This window comes from Sciurus carolinensis, chromosome 1, assembly GCF_902686445.1.
Source record: "Sciurus carolinensis chromosome 1, mSciCar1.2, whole genome shotgun sequence".
Classification (NCBI taxonomy): Eukaryota; Metazoa; Chordata; class Mammalia; order Rodentia; family Sciuridae; genus Sciurus; species Sciurus carolinensis.
The window spans coordinates 36975121-36998375 of NC_062213.1; the positions used below are offsets into that span (position 1 = coordinate 36975121).

The 23255-nt window shown below is 38.1% G+C and overlaps 1 protein-coding gene and 1 pseudogene across 1 annotated transcript in view; both read left to right on the forward strand.

Annotated features, from left to right (window-relative positions):
• Nucleotides 1–23255, forward strand: part of Ncald (neurocalcin delta) — a 314139-nt gene that overhangs the window by 99674 nt on the left and 191210 nt on the right. The window contains exon 2 of the mRNA XM_047523323.1: nt 18942–19027. The gene's annotated coding sequence lies outside the window, so the exon portion shown is untranslated. The remainder of the gene's footprint in view (nt 1–18941; nt 19028–23255) is intronic.
• LOC124979738 (28S ribosomal protein S9, mitochondrial-like) overlaps nt 20914–23255 on the forward strand; it is a 37818-nt pseudogene continuing 35476 nt past the window's right edge.

A 23255-nucleotide genomic window follows, 5' to 3' on the forward strand; every position in this document is an offset into this window, starting at 1 on the left:
ATGCTGGGTGTGTTCCACTAGGATGAAAGGAATATAAAGAAACACACAACTCACCAGGCCTCAGAAGACCTGGGTTTTCATTTCCAGTTTGGTCACTTATTAGCGGGTGAGCGTGGGTTAGGCTACTTCGCCTTTCTGGATACCTGTGTCCTTGTCTACATGATGGAATTGTTGCTCAAAGAACACGAGACTTTTCCTGCCAGGATTATTGTAATGCTCTAATGAGATGAGGCTGTTGAGATCTCCTTATACATAAGAGGTACTATGCAGGTGTAAGGCAGGAAGGCAAAAAAAAAAAAAAAAGAAAAAAGCCTTAACCCTCCCCCAAAGCATAGCGTCTTTGCAAAATTTGACAAAGGAAAAGACTTCAGCCAGGTTTTAATGTTTCCTATAACCACAGTTTGTCTGAACCTGCTTCCTTGTTATAAAAGAGAATGCACTCAACCCTCACAGGGTTACGGAGAGGGTTGGAGATGGTCCTAGGTTTATGATGGGTGATGTCCCAGGGAACACATCACAGGATGAAAACATCATACGTTGGAAATTCATTAAAAACTCCTCGCATACTGAATGTGACAGCTTGGTAACATGGAGCACGGCAGAGTGTGGGCTTTTTCTCCTCAGGACCATGGCTGCCTGGGCACTGTGGCTCATGGTTGCCTTCCATCATGGAGAGAGACCTACTAACCCAGGAAGAGATCCAGATTCAAAATTCAAGTTATGGTCTCTGCTGAGCAGATTGCTTTCACACTTCTGTAAAGTAGAAAAATTGTAAGTCTAAACATCCCCAGTCAGGAACGTCTATAAAGGAGATGATGGGCATAAAGTCCCTGAGCATAGTGCCACTTGTCACTTAGTATGTAATGCAATGTTCGTTCTTGTCTCTCTTTAACATGCACTTTAAGAGTGACTCTAGGGTGTCTGGCACAAGAGTTTCTGCATACTTCACTACATATGTGAGATAGATCCAAATAACTGAAAATGGCATTAACAGGAAGGAGGACCTAATCCAAAGGTGACATTAAATAGGTGGACATTATTCTCTAAGATGGGGTTAATAGCAGTGCTATGCAGGGCCATGTTGAAATCCCAGGCCCCCCAAAAAAAGCCTTTATTTAAAGTTTTGATGTTTTATTTATACACATCACGGGTGTCTTTCATTATTTTTGATTTAAGAATATTTACATTAAAATAGGACTTATGTTGGTTGCTATGGTTTCTTTTGTGCCTTCTTAAATTTTGTCCAGGGTGAATGTGATGCTCACCTGTCTGACTTCACCCTGTTCCTGCCCTGAACTGTGCTGGGCAGGAAGTTCCAGAGAAGCCTTAGGTCCCAAGGCCCCATTCCTTCTGTTCCCCAACCCACTCTGTGGTCCTGAATTAAATTCAACCATAATCTAGTGAACAGACTATACCAACTGAAATGTTGACGTTCTTTCCAGTTAAGTGACTACAATGAAAGGTATAATTTGGAAAGAAACATAAAGTAAAACTTCTTCAGGAGCTTGATTTAGGTTGAGCGTCTCGTGCAATAGCCAGGATCCTGGCTACTTGTTTTAGGTAAAGTTTTATTTGGCACACAGACCCCCTTGTTTGTTTTTGTGTCATCCATGACTGCTTTTGTGCTACAATGGCAGAATTGAGTTGTTGCAACAGAGAACATATCTGCAAAGCTGAAAATACTTGCTATATGGCCCATTATAGTAAAAGGTTGTGGACCTCCAACTTAGATTATTAAAGCACTCAGATGTTCTTGGATAAGAATGTATGTTTGGTAGCAACTGAGAATTCCCAGCTGTTCAGAGATTTATGTAACAGAGAATACAGGGGCTTTTATAACCCTCCTTCTGTAAGAAGTCGGGATGTGGGGAAGGGATTGGAGAAGGAGCAGTGGGTGGATGGGGTCTCTGCAGAGCTGGGAGTCCTGTTGAAATCTGGCTCACATGAGATACTTATGTGAACCTGACATTGCCCATAACTGGTAATAAGCATATTGAGTTTTCCACTAGATTTGAGGAAAAGTGCATTCATTTGCATCATCCATAAATGATTCATGCATTTAATCACTTCATTCTCTTAATGTTAACTTTTTAGCTGACTGAATTCAGTAATTCTACAAGCATTTAGTGAACATCTATTTGTGCAGAAACTGTCTGAGTCATCTTCTAAGGGGTTTACATCTCAGTCTGAGCCCTAGCAGATGGAGATAGGAAGGCCCTGGAATCATGTTCTCATGTTCTTTGAGTTTGGGGTGCATAGAGGAGGCCACAGGGAGAAGAGAGGAGGAGATGAGCTCATAGAAGGCTGTGAATGCTGGCGAGGGAGCTGGGACTATAACCATTAGCCAGCAGGGAACTTCTTTGATCAAGGAGGTAGCATGACCTCACTATGCTTTGACTAAGGGGTTAATTGGCAGTCTGTGGAGGGTGGTGAGAATAGATGTAGTGGGACTAGTTAATGGCGATTTCAGTAGCCTGGTAGGATTTGTGATCAGAAATAAATGATGAAGGCCTCCTGTCAGTGGTAGTAGCCATGAAAATGGAAGGAAAGACAGATCTGAGATTGCTGTTTAGGGTGAAACCAACAAAGATTCAGCCATTTGAAGACAGAGGGTTCCTGGATTTGGAATGACTGAATGAATTGAGGTCATTGGAGGCTGCGGAAGGTATCAATAAAAATAGAGTTCAAGTGGAGGAAGCAGGGTTGGGGGTCAAGAAGAATAATTTCAGTTTTATTTAGAATGAATTGGAAGTGGTATAAAACACACGGGGAAAACACGGAAATGCATCAGAGAGAGCGGGGAGAGAGAAGGAGAAAGAAGGAGGAGGAGGAGGAATGGGAGGAGAGGAGAAGAGGGAGAGAGACAGGGATTGGTGCTAGAGGTGAATTATGAGAGAAAAAGTAACCATTGAAACCATAGGCATAAAAAACATCCAGGAAAGAAGTTAGAGACAAATGAACTCTTAAGAAACAACTTTGGTAGTCTGTCAGATAAAAAGTGGGAAGCTCAGTTAAAATTCAACTTGAGATCAATAAAGAATAATGTCTTAGTGGAAGACTGTCCCATGCAAAATTTTAGATATATTTATTTAAAAAACCTATATTCATTGTTGATCAGAAATTCAAATGTAACTAAAATTTCTACATTTTTCTTTGCTAAATCTGGGAGCCCCAGACTGTGGTGATTGCCTTCATTTATGCGATGATCAAAAAAGGACACAGGAGAAGAGCCTTGGAAAGGAAGACGGTTCCCAGGAAAATCAGGATGTTATACTGTCATGGAATGAAAGGACAGAATGAGTTTCAGAAGAGTGGAGCAGAAAAGTCAAGGTCATTGCATTTGGCAACTAGAAAATCAGCAGGCACCTTACAGAAAGCAGATGGAGAGCCTGATGCAGGGAGTTAAGAAGTAAATAAAGGTAGAGATCATGGAACAATCCTGTAGATCCTGCAATGGGAAGCATGATGGAAATGCAAACAACAACAAAATAGAAGGCAGGTTTGCAGGATTCCACAGGCTGGGGCTGTTCTCTAGCTTTGAAAAGAAGCCCAGAGAGATGGTCTCCAAAGAGGAGTGATGGGGAAGAGGTGGAGTGAGGCGTGATGGCAGTGTAGGAGACCTTCAGGACATAAATGGAGGAGTTAACCTTCACATAGAGGGTGCTCCCTGTTCACCAGCCACGAAGGAAGCGTGGAGATGTGGACAAAGATATGGTGATTTTGAGAGTAGGGAAAGAGAAGGAAGACTCTTTGTTTCTATTTGCTATCAGCCTGTGCTATTGAGAATGTATGTTATGGAGGAAGAATTAGGGGAGTGGAAGGGAAAGACTCAGGCTCAAATTACCACCTCTTTGCTGATTGTGCAGGACAGATACGATGAAGAGCTCAAAGGTGCTTGTAATTCATCCTAGTGGGAACATGTTGCTCTCATCTTGAGTTTTCCTTCAGCTCTAGCAATTCATATTGATTCCATCCAAGATTGCCCGCTAGAGAGGGGAAGATAACAGAAACAGAACTGAACAGACTTTCTCCTCTGTTTTATGAAATCAGGAGATTCTGGCTATAAAAGGATCAAGGCTGTTTATCTCCAGCCCCAGTCCTAGAATGGGCAACAGGAATGCCTAGCAGTGGGCATTTTGGGGGACGCCTGGAATTTCTAGTCTGGGGTTTCTGTCCCCCTCTGTGCAGATTGTGTCAGGTGGGATTAATGGCTTTGCCCTGTCACACTCAGTGTGCCAGGGACTCACGGATTTACATGTGACACATGCTGGTCCCAAGCACCCTTCTGTTCTCTGGAAGCTAAGGTGGAGAGGTGGCAGGCTATTCTGCAAATGGGAGAAAAGGAGGTTAAGAAACTCAGTCGGCCATCTCATAGCTGCTTCCCGGCCTTCCAGAAAGAGCAGGGATGTCCTCTGCAGCATGGGGAGGGAGCCATTTGCAGAGCTGTGGAAGCTCGGGAGGAAGAGAGAGAGTTATTTCAAGGAGGGGGTGGGGTGTTGCTGTCTGCCTAGGGAAGCTCTTCAGTGCCTCCACCTCCAGAGAACATTAACATTTCCAGCCCCTTCTCCACAGTCTTCTCTCTCCCTCCCCCTCTCTCCAACACAAAGGCACAAATGAAATTCCTAAAAGTAGAATACTGCTGTCTAGTTATTTTTAGTATTTGCTGTTAGTATTTATCAAGCTTTTCAGTGTTAATTTGTCCTCCCACCCATTTCTCTTCCTGCTTCTGTGTTCTGGGCTGAGGATGGAAGGAACACACATAAGAAGCAGCTGGTGACCTCGCAGAAACGTGTCCTAGAGAGAGGAGACCTGAACCTTTAAAATCAGTCTCCCCCACTCCATCCCTGAAGCAAGGAGAAAGAAGGATCTGTATTCCGTTCGCTCTGGAGATCAACACGAGCAATGGTGCAAGTGAATCCATTAGAATGTCTAGGTGGTGTTAAGTTGGGTCCTGGGCCCAGGTCAAAGAGTTGAGTCAGGAAAAAAATGTCACTTAACAAATGTCATCACGTGGACAGAAATGGGCCAGAGGCCAGGTAAACAAGTAGAAATCAAGGGGAAGTAGATGTCAGAGGAGAGAAAAAATATTAAAATCCATGTAGATAGCTAGGATTTTGAGAGAACTGAAGGGCTAGAGAAAGATGGGGTAGGGCTGGGTTTGAAAAGGCCGGAGGAGGAAAACTCTGTAGCACTGTAGCATGCCGTGGCTTCACGCTGCAACCCTGCTTGTTCCTGCCTCAACTACCCGTCCTGTCACCTGTCACCAGCCATGCCCAGAGTAGTGATATCCTTCCATAGAGAAGCTCCCAGGACATGTTTTAACAGAGAGCTATTGCACAAAAGCAGAGCCTTTTCAAATATGAGTCTTATCGTCTGCATGGTCATTGGGTCATAGGAGGCCTTACCTGCCCATCGGTGTATTTATTTCTTGGGATGCAGAAAAGAATTGTTTCCTTTTGCAGCTTCAAACAAACAAAACAAAAAACCAAAACAAGTATTTGATTCATTTTTGCATTCTTTTGAACTTTATGATCATTTTCAATTTCTAGAAAAATATAATAAAGGAGCAAAAAGAAAAACTCAATGAATAGGCTAATAGCAGAGTAAACAGAGGAGAGAATCAGTGAACTGTAAATAGTCTGAAAAACAGAAAAAAATAGACTGATAATTTATAAAAAAAATTTAGAAAAAAGGATCCTGGTCTTGGGGATGTATGGGTATAAAAAAGTTGTCTAACATTTATCATCAGCATCCTGGGAGGAGAGAAGAAAGAGTGCACGGCTAAAAATGTATTAGCGATTTTGCTAAACTGGGCAGGAGATCTTGGTCTCAACATATAAATTAAAAGACAAAGAATACAACAATGGGTTTAAGAAAAAAAATGTATGTTGTGATAAGAAACTTCCTTAAATATAACAATAGAAAACAACCAAGTCTAGAGAACACAACAATATTGTCAATGAAGTAGTTCTAATTTGCATTTATAGACTCCATCCAACAACAGGCTGGACATTACTTTTAAGCACTCACAAAAAATATGTCATGATAGATAAACTATACAACCAATCTTGACAAATTTAAAATAATTGAAATCATACAGTATATATTCTCAGACCACGATGAAATCAAACTAGAATTCCATAACAGGAAAATGACTGGAAAATTGCCAAACAGTTGGCACTTTTATCATGAGCTATTATTGACTATTGGTGGTGGGCGTGCATACCTGTAATATCAGTCACTTGGAAAGCTGAGGTGGGAGAACTGTAAGTTTGAGGTTAGCCCAGGCATCTTGGTGAGACCTGTTTTATGATAAACAAAATTCTGGGGATGTAGCTTAGTGGTAGAACAACCTTGTGTTCAAATCCCAGTACCAAAACCCAAAAACCTGCTAAATAATTTGTGTCCCAAAGAAGAAGTCTCAAAGAAAAAAACCATACATTAAAGTGCATTGAAGTGAAAATACAACATATAAAAATTGTGACACTTGGCTAAAGCAGTTCTGAGAGAGAAATCTACAGGATGCGTATAATACTTACATTAGAAAAGAGAAGTCTCAAATCAATAATCTAAGCTCCCATCATAAGAAACTCATTTTTCAAAAAACTAGAACAAAGAGCAAAATAAACCCAAAGCAAGTACAAGGAAAGACATAGAAAAGGCAAGAGCAGAAATCAATTAAATTGAAAAGATAAAAACAATAGAGAAAATAAGTTAAATAAAAAACTGTTTTTTTGGGAAAAGTCAATAAAATCGACAAACTTGAAACAAACAAAAAAAGATATAAATTACCAGTGTCTAGAATCCAAAAGGGGATATTAAACCTAGAGACACTAAAAGAATAGTAAGGGAATACAAACAACTTTATACATTTAAGTTTGATAACTTATACAAAATAGACCAGTTTCCAAGAGAGCACAAACTACAATTCACACAATATAAAATTGATGATTTAATAGCCTTATGTCTGAGGAAAATGAATTAGTACTTTAGAAGCTTGCAAGACCGAAAATTCCAGGCTCAGATTATTAATTGGAAAATTCTACCAAACTTTTACGGAAAAATTAATACCAATTTCTACAACTTCTTACAGAAAAGAGAAGATAAGGAAACATTTTCCTGATTCACTTTATGAAGCTAATAATACTGTGATGCCAAAACTAGGAAAAGTATATATCAGAAGGAAACTAGAGACTAATGACTCTCATGAATATGGATGCAAAAATCCTTGAAAAAATTTCAGCAAATGGCATCCAGCAATATCTAAAAATAATTATATACTATAACCAAATAGGATTTATTCCAGGATGAAAAGCTGGTTCAATATTTGAAAAGATAAATCAATGTAAGCCACAACAGTAGTCTAAAAGAAAAAAAGCCACAGTAATTCTAATTGATGCACAAAAATTATTTGACAGAATTCAACAACTATTCATAGTAAAAAATCAGAAAAATAGGAATAAGGGAAAATGTATCATTAAATTGATAAAGAATATCTGCAAAATGCCTGTAGTGAATATTATACTTAATAATAAAGAACTGAATCCTTTATAAGATCAGAACAAGGCAAGAATGTCCTCTCTCACTAGTCCTATTCAACATAAGTATAAGTTCCACACCATGCAAATAAGAGAGGAAATAAAAGTTACAAAGATCAAAAAGGAAGAAATTAAATGCTCCTTTTGCGTATGACATGATGATCGACTAGGAAAATATGATGGAACCTACAAAAAACACCTAGAACTAATAAGCGAGTTCAACTAGATTATTAGAATGTGACTGTTTCTAAATTCTAGTAATGCACACATGAACATTGATATTAAATATACAATATCAGTTGTAATCACATATGAAATACTTATGTTCATATCTACCAAAACATTTATTGGATTGGTATGATGAAAATTGCCAAATGCCAATAAGAGAAATCAAAGAACATCTAAGTAAATGAAGAAACATACAATGATCATGGATGAGAAGACAATATAGAAAAGATGTAAAGTCTCCCCAAATCGATATTCAGATTTAGGTTTGATGCAATTTTTAAAAAAATTCCTGCAAGAGTTTTGGATATATAGATCAAGATTATTTTAATATTTATATGAAAAGGAAAAGACACCAGGAGGTCTAAAACCATTTTAAAAAAGAATTAAGTGGGAGGAATCACTAAACCTGATTTCAAGTTTTATATAGCTACAATAATCAAGACTATATGAAATTAGCAGTAGTCTAAAAGGAAAAAAGCCACAGTAATTCTAATTGATGCACAAAAACAACAACTAGAGACAACTAGAGACAATGATCAAGGGAACAGAATAAAGAATCTAGAAATAGACATATTTAAGTACTATAGCCAACTATTTTTTTGACAAGTATGTAACAGTAATTTCATGGAGAAAAGATATCCTTTGCAACAAATGGTGCTGGAGCAATTGTATATCCATAATTTAAGACAAACAAAAACAAAAGTAAAAACTTAAAAAAAAGTATATACATCTCAATATCATAGATTTAAATATAAAACATAAAATTATAAATTTTTTAGAAGAAAACATAGAAAAACATCTTGAGGACCTATGAGCTGCTGAAGAGTTCTTAAACATGATCTATAAAAGAAAAAAATACATGCAGTACTTTCATTCCATGGGATACTACTCGGCAATGAAAAGGAATGAACTACCAATACATGCAACAACGTGGATGGAGTTTAAAAACTGTAAGGCAAATTTAAGAAAGTTATCCAAAGGTCACATGCTCAATAATGATTTTATTTTATTTGTAATTTATGAAAATGGTAAAATTATAAAGATGGAAAATATGTTCGTGGTTGCCAGAGATGAGTAATTGGGGCCCAGAGGGTGGGTGTGTCTATAAAGTGGTAGGAAGATGGAGTCCAGCACAGTGACGGAACACTTCTGTATCTTGGTTGCAGTGGTGGTTGCATGAATCTGTGCATGTGATAAAGCAATGTAGAACTGTAAAATATGTGTGCCTAAGCAAAATATTTGTTAATCTTGCTATTCTTAGATTTTATTTAAAAGAAAGTTATCACTTGTATGTAGTTGACTGATTCTTTCTTCCTTTCATTATATTTCTAAGGCTCACCTGAGGTGTTGCAAGCAGCTGCAATTCAATTTTCTCTGTTGTCTAATATTCCATTATATGAACATGATTATATTTATTTTTTTGCTCTCCTGTTGAAGGACATTTATGTTAGGTCTAACTTTTTGTTCTAATCTTCTACTTGTCTTCTGGTACAAATATGCAAGTGTTTCTCTAGATGTTTCAGTCTATATGCTCTGCTATAACAAAATACCTGAGACTGGGTAATTTATAAATAAATTTCTCACAGTTTGGGAGGCTGCAAAGTGCAAGATCAAGGTTCTTAGAGGTGTATAATCTGATGGGGCTCAGTCTCCTCTTTCAAGATGGAACCTAGTTGTTTTATCCTCTGGAAAAACAAATGCTGTATACTCACAGGGCAGAAGGACAAGAGGATTCTTCCTTGAAATTGGGTCACTTTTCTTAAAGGTTGTTAATCCCACTCATGAAGACAAAATCCTCATGACAATCACCTCCCAAGGCCACATCCTTAACACTGCTGCATTGGGTGTTACGTTTCAACTTGAAATTTGAAATCGCTCAAACTCTTGAAGAAGGCAATGCAGGTAGGGGTTGGCTCAGGTCAATGGTGTGTGAGCATGCAACTTCATAAGATAAGGCTAGTTCGTTCCTAGTGGTTAAATCCATTTGTAACCTCCCCTGTAAGTTTAATTTGTGTTTTTGTGTGTGTGTGTGTGTGTGTGTTTTATGTTGTTTTTTTTTTAATTTTATTTGTTCTAATTAGTTGTATGTGACAGTAGAATGCATTTATATATTTTGATAGATCATGCATAAATGGAGTGTAACTTCTGTTTTTCTGATTGTACATATTGTAGGATCACATAGGTTATGGTGTCATATATGTACATGAGGAAATAATATCTCTTTCACTCTACTATCCTCCCTAACCCCATACCCCTTCCCCTTCCTCCACTCCCCTCTACCTAATATAAAGTAAAGCTATTCTTCCCTATCCACCCCCCCCAACCCCATTGTGAATTAGCATCCACATATCAGAGAAAACATTCAGCCTTTGGTTTTTTGGGTTTGGCTTTTTTTCTCTTAGCATGATATTCTCTAACTCCATTCATTTACCAGCAAATGCCATAATTTCATTCTTCTTTAAAGCCGAGTAATATTCCATTATGTTTGAGATATATATATATACCTCACATTTTCTCTATCCATTCATTTGTTGAAGAGTACCTACGTTGGTTCCATAGTTTAGCTATTGTGAGTTGAGCTGCTATAAACTTTGATGTGGCTACATCACTGTAGTGTGCTGACTTTAAGTCCTTTGGGTATAAACCAAGGAGTGGGATAACTGGGTCAAATGGTGGTTCCATTACAAGTTTTCTGAGGAATCTCCATACTGCTTTCCATAATGATTGCACCATTTTGCAGTCCTACCAGCAATGTTTGAGTGTATCTTTTTCCCTACATCCTCACCAACATTTATTGTTGCTTGTATTCTTGATAATTGCCATTTTGGTTGGAGTGAGATGAAATCTTAGTTTTGATTTGTATTTCTCTAATAGGTAGAGATGTTGAACATTTTTCATATATTTGTTAATTGATTGTATGTCTTACTCTGTGAAGTACCTTTTTAGTTCCTTAGTTCATTTATTGATTGGGTTATTTTTTTTTTTTTTTTTTGGTGTTAAGTTTTTTGAGTTCTTTATGCATCCTAGAGATTAATGCTTTATCTGAGGTGCATGTGGTAAAGATTTTCTCCCAATCTGTAGGTTCTCTTTTCATTTACTGATTGTTTCTTTTGCTAAGAAGAAACTTTTAAATTTGAGTTCATCCCATTTTATTGATTCTTGATTTAACTTCTTGCACTTTAGGGGTCTTGTTAAGGAAGTCAGATCTAAGCTGACACGGTGAAGATTTAGGCCTACTTTTTCTTCTAGTAGTCAAAGGGTCTCTGTTCTACTTCCTAAGTCTTTGATCCACTTTGAGTTGAGTTTCATGCAGGATGAGAGATAAAGGTTTAATTTCATTTTGTTACACATGGCTTTCCATTTTTCCCAACACCATTTGTTGAATAGGCTATCTTTTCTCCAGTGAATGTTTTTGGTACCTTTTTCTAGTATGAGATAACTGTATTTATGTGGGTTTGTCTCTGTGTCTTTTATTCTGTATCTTTGGTCTACATGTCTGTTTTGGTGGCAATACCATGCTGTTTTTATTACTGTAGCTCTGTAGTATAGTTTGAGGTCTGGTATTGTGATGCCTCCTGCTTCACAGGAAATAAGTATTGCTAAGTATTGCTTTGGCTATTTTGGGTTCCTTATTTTTCCAAATGAATTTCATGATTGCTTTTTCTAGTTCTATGAAGAATGTCATTGGGATTTTAATATGAATTGCATTAAATTTATATAATGCTTTCAGTAGTATGGCCATTTTGACAATATTAATTCTGCCTATCCAGGAGCATGGGAGGTCTTTCCTTCTGCTAAGGTCTTCTTCAATTTCTTTCTTTAGTGTTCTGTAGTTTTCACTGGAGAGGTCTTTCACCTCTTTTGTTAGATTGAGTCCCAAGTATTTTATTTTTTTATTTTATTTGAGGTTACTGTGAATGGGGTAGTTTTCTTTATTTCTCTTTCAGTGAACTCATTACTGATGTACAGGAATATGTTTGATTTATGGGTGTTGATTTTATATCCTGCTACTTTGCTGAATTCATTAATTAGTTCTAGAAGTTTTTTGGTGGAAGTTTTTGTATATTCTAATTATAAAATCATGTCATTGGCAAATAATGATAGTTTGAGTTCTTCTTTACTTATTTGTATACCTTTAATTTCTTTCTTCTCTCTAATTGCTCTGGCTAGAGTTTCAAGGACAATGTCGAGTAAAAGTGGTGAAAGAGGGCATCCTTGTCTTCTTCCAGTTTTTAGAGGGAATGTTTTCAATTTTTCTCTGTTTAGAATGATGTTGGCCTTGGGTTTAGCATAAATGACTTTTACAATGTTGAAGTATGTTTCTACTATCCCTAGTTTTTCTAGTGTTTTGAACATGAAAGGGTGCTGTATTTTGTCAAATTTTTTTCTGTATCTATTAGGATGATCATATGATTCTTGTTTTTAATTCTATTGATATGGTGGATTACATTTATTGTTTTTTGTATGTTGTTCCAACCCTGCGTCCCTGGGATGAACCCCAATTGTTGTGGTGCACTATCTTTTTAATATATTTTGTATATGATCTGCCAGAATTTTATTGAGCATTTTTCCATTTGTTCATCAGGAATATTGGTCTGAAGTTTTGTTTCCTCAATGTGTGTTTGTCTGGTTTTGGTATCAGGGTGATATTAGCCTCATAGAATGAGTCTGGAAGGGTTTTCTCCTTTTCTATTTCATGGAATAATTTGAGGAACATTGGTGTTAATTCTTCTTTGAAGTTCTTGTAGAACTTGGCTAAGAATTAATCTGGTTCTAGGCTTCTCTTGGTTGGTAGACTTTTGATGGCGTTTTCTATTTCATTATTTGAAATTATTCTGTTCTAATCATGTGTGACCTTCTGATTCAGTTTAGGTGGGTTATATGTCTGTAGATATTTGTCAATGTCTTCAATATTTTCTATTTTATTGGAGTATAAATTTTCAAAATAATTTATAATTATTTTCTATATTTCAGTTGTGTCCATTGTGATATTTCCTTTTTCATCACGTATTTTAGTAATCTGGGTTTTCTCTTTTTCTCTTCATTAGTGTGGCTTAGTTAGGGTTTATCAATTTTATTGATTTTTTCAAAGAACCAACTTTTGGCAATTTTTTCAATTGTTTCTTTTGTTTCAGTTTCAATGATTTCAGCTCTGATTTTAATTATTTCCTGTCTTCTACTGTTTTTTGGTGTTGATTTGTTCTTTTTCTAGGACTTTGAGATGTAATATTAGGTCAATGATTTGTTGACTTTCTATTATTTTAATAAATGAGCTCAATGCAATGAACTTTCCTCTTTGTACAGCCTTCACAGTGTTCCAGAGATTTTGGTATGTTGTATCAGTATTCTCATTTACCTCTAAGTATTTTTTATTTCATCCTTGATTTCGTCTACTATCCATTCATCATTCAATAGAGTATTATTTAGTCTCCATGTGTAAGAGTAGTTTCTATTTTTTATTTTATCATTGATCTGATTAAGTCCATTATGATCTGATAGAATGCAGGGTATTATGCCCATTTTTTTTCTTTGTATTTACTAAGAGTTGCTTTGTGGCATAAGATATGGTCTATTTTAGAGAAGGATACATGTGCTGCTGAGAAAAAAGTGTATTTGCTCATTGATGGATGAAATATTCTATATGTGTCTGTTAAGTTTAAATTATTTAGTTCTATAGTTTCTCTATTTAGTTTTTGTTTAGAAGATCTGTCCAGTAGTGAGAGAGGTGTGTTAAAGTCACCCAGTATTATTGTGTTGTGGTCTATCTGATTCTTCAAATTGAGAAGGGGTTGTTTGACGTACATAGATGCTCCATTGTTTGGGGCATAAATATTTACAATTGTTATATCTTGCTGATGTATAATTCCCTTCAGTCGAATGAAATGACCTTCTATGTCCCTTCTGATTAACTTTGGCTTGAAGTCCACTTTATCTGATGTGAGGATGGAAGCCCCTGCTTGTTTATGCAGTTCATATGAATGATAAGCTTTTTCCCCATCCTTTCACCTGCAGTTTGTGAACGTCTTTTTCTATGAGGTGAGTCTCTCGGAGACAGCATACTGTTGGGTCTTGTTTTTTAATTCAATCTGCAAATCTATGTCTTTTGATTGATGACTTTAGGCCATTAACATTCAATGTTATTATTTAGATATGATTTGTATTCCTGGTCATTTTGGTTTATTTCTGGATTTTAATTTGATTTAGTTTCTCCTTTGACTATTCCTTTAGTATAGCTCCTCCCTCTGCCGGTTTTCACATTTTTTTTTTTTTTTCATTTCGTCCTCATGGAATATTTTGTTGAGAATGTTCTCTAGTGCAGGATTTCTAATTGTAAATTCTTTTAACTTTTGTTTATCATGGAAGGTTTTTATTTTGTCTTCACATCTGAAACTTAATTTTGCTGGATACAAAATTCTTGGTTGGCATCCATTTCTTTCAGAACTTGAAATATGTTGTTCTATTACCTCCTAGCTTTGAGGGCCTGGGTTGAGAAATCAATTGAGATCCAAATTGGTTTTCCCCTATATGTAATTTGCTTTTTTCTCTCATGGCCTTTAAGATTTTATCCTTATTCTGTATTTTAGTCATTCTCATTAGTATGTGTCTTGGTGTGCATCTGCTGTAATTTTTGTACATTTGGGGTCCTGTAGGCCTCCTGTATTTGATTTTTCCATTTCATTCTTTAGGTTTGGGAAATTTTTGGATATTATGTCTTTGCAAAGAGTGTACATTCCTTTGGTTTGTATCTCTGCTCCTTCATCTATTTCGATAAACTCTTAAATTTGATTTTTCATGTTATTCCATAATTCTTGAAAGTTCTTTTCATGAATTTTTACCATATTCTCTGCATGGTCAACTTTATTTTCAATATAAAATATTTTGTCTTCATTGCCTGAGGTTCTGTCTTCCAAATGGTCTAGTCTGTTGGTAATGCTTTCCATTGAATTTACAATTTGGTTCATTGATTCCTTCATTTCAAGGATTTCTGCTTGGTTCCCCTCTCCACCATCTCTAACTCTTTATTGATCTTTCACTTCCTGTGTTTTCTCTTTGCTTTCACTCTTTGTACTATCCTTTCCTTCACAGATCAGTTTAACTATGTACATTCTACACTCCTTCTCAGACATTTCTTTTACTGCATTGTCAGTGGATTCTCTTATTGGGGCATCTTGGTTTGTCTGGGGCACTTTGTTCCCTTATTTTTTTCATGTTGCTCTTGTGTTTTCCCATCTAGCTGTATGGATCTGGGGCAATACCAGTCTACCCTGTAGACCTGTATTGTCCCTGAAGATTTCCAGTATCCCACCTTGAAGAAGGAGACACATTCAGTGTAAATAAATACAACCTCAAATCTAATAGCTCCCACCAAGGTGTCCACTGCCTTCTGGCTATAAACAGCAATGATGAATTCAATCACTGTCCACCATATAAACAGAAAATTTGTCAAAAGGATTTACAATCTCGAGTAGTGGACAAAGAGAGAACATAAATAGTGCAGGACATGATGTTCATGAGGGAGAAAGAGAGAAGCCAGAAGCAAAAATCCTCAGGAAGAGTGGAAGAGGAACCAACAGTGATTGGTTGTTAGGTGGAGAAAAGGTAGAAAGGGAATCCAGGAAAACAGACAAGTGAGAGGAAGAATACATATAACAGAAAAAAAAATATATATATATATATATATATAAGTCTATACAGCAGAACTGCAAAATACCATGCATAGATCACTGTCCTCAACAAACTGATGCTCCAAATATGGTACAGAGGAGATGCCAGAGAAGAAAAAAAATAAAATAAATCTCGCTGGAAAATGGAACACTGTCTCTGCTGGCATCCGAAAGCTTCTCAGCCCTGCCTCTGACTTCTCACAAGATTGCCTGACCCAGACCGGCCCTGGTAGACCCAGTCACTATCCCACCAATCTGGGCCTCAGATGTCCTGGGTTTGGCCATGTTGCAGTCCCAAGATCTTAATGCCATTGGAATTTGGAGAGAGAGCACCAGGGATGAGAATTTCCTGAGAAACAGTAGCTACATGGCGGCCACCAGCACTCCCAGGAGGAAGACCCCAGGCACAGCCAAACCCACAGGCACCCTGACACTAAACCTCTAAGTCCTGTCTGGTGTCCCCAGAAGGGGCAGTTGTGCCCCAAGATGGCGGTGATAGCAAATCCACCAGCATCCCAAACCCCAGGCTCTGGCTAGTGTCTCACAATGGATGCAGCCTGGCAGTGGACCTCTGGGCAGTGGTGGAAGTGGGAGTGGTGGGGGTCAGTGGCAACTGGCAGGGGGTCAGCAGCAGCTGCAGTCGTTGGTGGCACTGGCAGCAGGTAGGGGGGTCAGCGACGGCACCAGAGAGAAGAACTCCAGGTGACCTACTGGGAGCAGCAGTGGCTTTGGCAGTAGCAGCGTTGGTGGCAGCAGTGTAGACGGCAGCGGTGTCCAGAGAAAAGACCTCTGGGTGTCCACAGTGGGGGGTGGGCAGCAGTGGCACCAGGAGAAAACACTGCTGGGCGTCTGTGGCAGTGACCTCCTGTCTTTTCATCTGTCTAGTCACCATTCTTATTTTTCTCCTCTGTGACAGGCCTGTCTGATCTGTGGCTCATTTTTCTATTGCCTTATCTTTTTATGACAGATTGGTAGCGTTTCCGTATATAATCAGCGTACTGGTCTCTTGCTCATTTTACATGTGGCGCGCTCATCTCAGATACTGGCTTATCTTTTTGATTTCTTTCTACCGTTAGCACTTTTGTGCCTTAAGAACTCCTTTCCCATTTCGAGGTCAGAAGAAGTTCTCTTGCATTTCCCTCTCGAAGTTTAAGCCCCCTGCTTTTCACAACTAAATCCTTAATCCCTCTGGAATTGATCTTTGGGTAAATCGTTCCAACCTCTATGAGAGCTCTGTTACCTTTTAACAGCGGAGTGAATGAGAAAAATCAAGGAAGAAAAGTTATCTGCAGAAGATTTGGGAAGATGGCTTACTCTCCCCTTAGGTAGCCTTGAATGGATGGTGTAATGATATTCTCGCATCATCGATTTTTTAAATGTCGGAGCGTCACATGTTAGAAAGTCAAAAACAACCCTGCCCCAAAGGCAGTGGATCCACTCTCAGCATTTGAACTCTGACTTAGGTCATTTGAACATGTTATTTGATTTTTTTAAAAGAAGTACAAATTCAAAATGCCAGTTTTAAAAGTATTCAGAAAACAGGTTCTGCATTTGGAGAGCAATGCAGTTTAGACAGGAAGTCAAGCTACCTGGGTTTAAGCCTCGATCTGTCATTACCTGGTTGAAAAACCTTTCTGTATCGGTTAGGATTATATTCAGTGGACTATAACCCTAACTACAGTGGCTTAACCATATAGTTTATTTTTTCTCAAATAACATCCCCAGAAAAGGTAAGGCTGGCCCAGTGTGGAGACTCCTTTCAGTTTAGCTTTACAGCACGTGGATTTTGTCTTTGTGCTTTTGTTTTTTTGTTTTTGTGACTGTAAGAGCCCTTCTTCTGGCACTGTATCGGCATGTCAGGCATGAAGAAGAGGAGCAAAGAACAAAGAGTGAATGCCAAGTTCCTTTTACAGAGCCTTCCCCGGAGTCCAACCTAGTAACCTGTATTTACATCTCTGGAGTCAAAACTCTTTCACCTGCCCATCATTCTCAGCGGCAGTTTTAGCATGGAAAATTCCAGCCCTGAACAACATTAAGGTTCTGGAAGGAAAAAGGACAGACTGAACATTGGAGAGGTAACTGGCAGTACCTGTCCCACTGTCTAAGCTTCCAGCAGGGATGCCTGTCCACCCATGGAAGGGTTGTTTGGTTGACAAAATGGAAGATCAAATGCAAGAGTACTTTATACACTATAAAATGCATTTCATAATCAGAGTAGAAATGTTCTGAACTAGAGAGCAAATTCAATGATAATGGTAAGTTCTACTGGATCCCTTGGGTAATCAGTATCTATTGAACCTTGGTTCCTTCTCTTTCAGACATCTTCCTATAACCAAGTATTAACATCTTTGTGGATACACATGCTCAAATATCAGTCTTCAGAATATTGTGGAGCATTGTTGTGGTGGACATTTGCTGATCCTTTCCCCCTTTTCCATTCTTTAAAGACCCTTGAATGTTTTTCCATGTGATTTCTGTTTATATTAACTCTACCTTTACCTCCAAGGATAAGCCTGGAATAGTTTAAGCAGTTCAACATTCTAGACCCCGAAGAATAGTGATTGATTCAGTGATGGGCTCCCTGAGTGACCTCAGAACTTTGTTGTGACTGCCATGAGTCTGACATCCTCTTGGATGATATATCTATCTATATCTGTATCTATAACTATATCCGTATCTATACAATCGTAAAGCACTGCAGCCATTTTTTGTACCAAGTGGTCTAAGGGTGAAGTCAATCCACAGAGAATACCTATATTGTGAAAACTACAGAAGATCAAATGACATAGCAAATTTTTGGTTTCCCAAAGTAACCCTATTTCTTCTGTTTTGTTTTATTTTTTTTCCTGGCTCAATGAGCCAGAATATATCCTTGTTTTGTTCTTTATATAAGTGAATTTGAATTGTGTTTTCTGTTACATGTAACCAAAGGATTTCTAAATGATAGTTTCTATATCTTTTCCAGAATATCATAGTATTCTATTCTATTTATTATTTTAAATAAATTATATGTTTAGATAATATTTTAACATTATATATGCCCATTATGTATATATGAATATACATGCATATGTGTGAGTATATATATATACATATATATATTTATATGTGTGTGTGAGTATATATTTATATATATATTCTGAAATTTAAAGTCCTTTCTGAATTAAGACTGAAAGATCTGAATGAATGTGACTAAAAATGCTTATTTCTCCCAGTCATCAATGGTCTGCCTAGCATCTCTCCAGAGCACTTCAGACTGTGAAATGCTGGGTCCTGATTCCTGTCCTGTTGAGGACTGTGCTTCTTACTCCAGTGGTACAAGGCTCACCCTTGAGTCCTTTGAGCCAAAGACCAGTAGGGCTGAGATAAGTCAGTGTGATTGTAGGTGCATTGCCTGTTTCCTATTTGCAGAGGCAGCTACAGTAGAAATAAAAGTATCAGCCTTACCTAAATGTTTTCGTGAGTTGCCAGCTGTTCTAGTAAGGCATTCACTAACCATGAGTAATCTCAGTTGCAGGGCTGTTGACCTGCTGGTGGTAAAATCTGTCGTAACCCGAGGAAGGCTTGGAGGTCTGGGGCGCTGTGTGACTGTGTACCGTGAGTTACTTTTTATTCTCTTAAAATGCCTGGGTTTTAGATTGTATCAATTATGATTGAAAATGCAAAGATGTTGTGTCCTGGCTAGGCTGTGTGTTCATGCTTGTATAGAACATAAGCAATAGATAATACTGACATACCCGTCTTGAAAGCTTTGCCATGGAGTATTCCTTTCCCTCTGTACCTCTTGGGAATTTGTATTCCAAAGAAAGCTCTACACCCTTTCTAATAATTAGAAATATTCCTGGTCTCTTCTATGGCAACTGATTAAATGGAAACCTTATTTAAGTATCAACGAGATTTGCTAAAATAAAACAAGAGATATGATAATGAAATAAAAACCTGACTCGTTGCTTCCTGGAAAAAATGGGTAGTGTGTGCTTCCCCTTGCTTTCCAAATCTACTCATTTGGGATGGGAAATTGAAGAGAATATTGTGCAGCAAGGAGATGGGATGTTTTCTAATTCAGAGAAGGTTCTTTTGAAAATCTATTATAGTATAATTAGGGCAGCAGCAACAGCAATAGCGAATTTCCTGTTGAGCTAGTAACATTATAACTTTCCTAATTTGTTGCTATGAGTCTCCAAAGTCATCTCATTGAACATTTGGGAAATTGGTTTTTTAGGAAGGGACATCTATTGATGTATCAATTTCTTGGAAATTTTTCAAAATAAACTAATGACCTCAGATAAGAGCCAGCCAAGGTTTGTCGAGGAAGCAGTATGGCTTAGGCCTGGGGAATGCTTTTTGTGCTTCTTGGAAACAAAGCATACCTATAAATCTAATATTTTCTTGGCTAACTAATTTTATATGAGGAACAAATGACAAAAATAAGATAAATGGGAGCGAAAACGAAACCTTTTCTTTTTTTTTTTTTTGTATTTTGCTGCCTTTGCAGGGAAAGCAGCTAAACTGATGTAACATGAAACTCAAATGCACGTAGCTCTTCATGCTACTTCCGTTTTTCCTGTTTGGCCTCCATGGTTTAATTAACTATTACACGAGCAACACGGCTCATCTGGATATAACAAGAAAGTAAAAGCAAAAACTCTTTATTCCACATCTAAAAGGCCAGTCCTTTTCATGACATCTAAAGAATAGTAATAAAATGTTTGAAGTCATGTTAATGAAAATTAACATTTTTTTCCCCTGGTGTCACCGAGAATCCTTTTGCTTTTCTTCTGGACAGAAGGCCAGGACAGAACTAGATGTATAAATGGGCTAAGATCAGGCCGCCTGAGAAGTGCCTTGTTCTGGGGAACTTGGTTGGACTGCCCATGGATATTATAACTGAGATATGGCAGTAGCCACCAGACCTTTCTGACATCAAACTAAACCATAAGAGGTCAATACATGTCCTTGTTAAAGACAGAGAAGCTGGAGTGAGATCCAACGTGAGAAGCCCTCCCCTTCCATGTGGAGACTCATAGATGGTGTTGCCTCCTGCCATTCCTGCCCCTCCTCCAGCCTCCAGGCTCCCCTTCTATGCCAGGGACCACAGGGACCCATGATTCCTTGCTGTAGATTCCTCTCTAGAGTGAGCCCCAAAGAAACTCTGTTTCACCTCTGGTTTATGGGGAGCAAGAAGAAGTCACAGGAGTTCACGGTGCACATTCATAGCATCTGCCAGATGTAAAGAGGACAGCGTCCTGTTAATGGTTCTTATTACTCCTGTGGCACAAGATTCACCGCTGAGTCCTTTGAGCCAAAGACCAATAGGGCTGAGATAAGTCAGAATTCTTGTAGGTGCATTTCTTTAAGCTCTTGGAACAGGGAAGAAGCCGCTCCTGGGTTGGTGGGTGCTGGCGGGAGAGAGCAGTGGACAGGCGGGAAGAGGATGCCTTCTAGAGCAGAGGTTAGTCTCCTAACCAGGACTTTCCAAGAGAATGGCGTAAGTCAGCAAATACCCCAAATTTCCTGGGCTTTGTGGAATTTTATGCAAGAAATCCAAACACTCTAGTAAAAATAGCCTAGAGGCAAAGAACCAGCTAACAAGAGATGGAAGGATATATGTAAAGTCACGTTAATGTGAAGTATATGAATTGACCCCAGGCTTATGATTATTACTGATGTCCTGTTGCTTGAGTGTCTCTAGCTTCTCCATTTCAGGATGTTACATTGGAATTATATTTTTCTGTAGTTTTCTGCATTTATAAATTCTTTCCTCCTCCTCTTAAAAATAATGACTGTTTTAATCCTCTTAGCCCGAGAGCTCCCTACACTTTATTTTTAATGTCTCATAAATGCTTCTCTGTCACGAAACACCCATTTGTCAACAGCATACCTTTCATTCAGGAGAGAGATTATCTCAGAGACTGAGAACATAAGATGCCAAATATCCAGGGGATGATTAAAGTCTGCTTCCAAATGTTTTCAAATGTAGACATGGAGACAAATACTGATCATCCAAGTAATTGATTTTCTGTCAACTATTTTCCACTTGATCATGCTTTTAATGACAAAAACTAATAAATTCTACAAAGAAAAAACGAACACAAACTGCCTTTCTATTAAAATACAGTAAAAGAAGAGAAAGAGGTTGTTAATTTCCCAGAAATTTTGCAACATGTTCTTTTAATGTTATATTGGCACAGAATGTAGTTTGTAGGGGATTAATGGTGACTTTAATTGACCTACTGTCTGGAGGAGAATGATAGGGCATGGTACGACCTCAGGATATCAGATTGTGTTCCTAGAAATATAATTCATTCACATACTTCAACAAATATCAGTTGAGCACTTGCTTGTGACAGGCACTGTGGTAGATGATGGGGAGATTCACGGGGAACAGGAGGGAGAGGTGGGGAGGGATGATAATCAAAGTATCACACAAATATGTTTTATAAACATGCTAAGTACTCAGATGGGAAAAAACAACAACATAAAATAACAGGAATTATCTGTAGGCTCATCAGGGATCAGGGAAGTCTTCCTTCAAGAATTCAGAAGGGGTTAGAGATGGGTAAAGGCCCTGAGTTAAACAGAAGGAGCATGGAGCTTACTAGGTTGGAAATGCAAGCCAGAGATGCTGGAAAGCAACAGGTCATGATAAGAAAGAAAGCTGAAGAAGTAGCAGGGACCAGATCATGAGGCTTGGTAGAGAATGAATGAATGAATGAACAAATCTCAGTAGCTGATAATAAGGGATAACTCCTCTGTCTCCTGTCATTGGTGTTAAAATAAAAGGAGTTTGCAGTTATTCGATGACTGCTGTTATACCTCTGGAGAAGGTATTCATTCATTCAGCCAATAAACACAAGACAAAATCCCTATAAATTCTAGTAGGCAGATAGTATGCCAATAAGCAAATGTTTTATAGTAAATTTTTATTTATGAATAAGTAGTAAATGGAATTTAAGTATACCTTGGACTGTGTCCAAGTGTGGTTATTCTGTTGAGTGAAATAAAGTTATGTGTCCTAACAGTCCTGGGATGAAGCTCAGGACAGACATCCTTCATAGCACTCCATTCTCAATAAGAGACTTTGGAGAAATGCCAAGAGAGGAAAATAAGAGAGGGAAACTGTGCAGAGATCAATTTATTCTTGATTCTGTGGTTCTGGTGATGCCACTGTTCCCTCTGCCTCTCTCTGGAGTTGTGGGGAACAGGGAAAGGATGAGGGGAGCAACATATGTATTTAGAGCAAATAACTGAGTCTAATACTGACTGAGAAGGATCTGAGAGTCAGAGTATTCCTGTTTCTTATAACAAGATGAGCTTGGTACACCTTATGAGACACTTGATGTAGTTCATACACCGTGCACATTGACCATCTCTAAGAAAGGCTCACATCTTACATGCAATGCACACCTTTAAGGAGAGTACTCCTTTTCCACATTCCCCAAAGCTGGTATCTGTTGGTGCTTCTTAAAATCATCAGTAACTTCCCACAGATAATAGTAAATCCCTGGAACCTTGATGGAGGTTTACGGTTGGGTCTGTGTTCTCTGAACATCTGTTTGAAGACCTCTTCATGGCAAAGTTTGCAAATCTGCATAGAAAGTATAGAAAGTGTTAATGCTGTTGATGAGATTAAGCAGGGCACCTGTGAGGGTCACCTTCATGCCTTGGTTGCAAAAGTCAGAGGGTTTGATATAAGTAGTTCATTATATCAAAGGGAAGCAAAAAGAATTATCTGTTTTAATCTTTAGGAACTTCTTTCTGACCTTCACTGTGTATGAATGAAAATGATTGTCTCTCTACCTTCTGTCTTAGTTTGTTCCAGCTA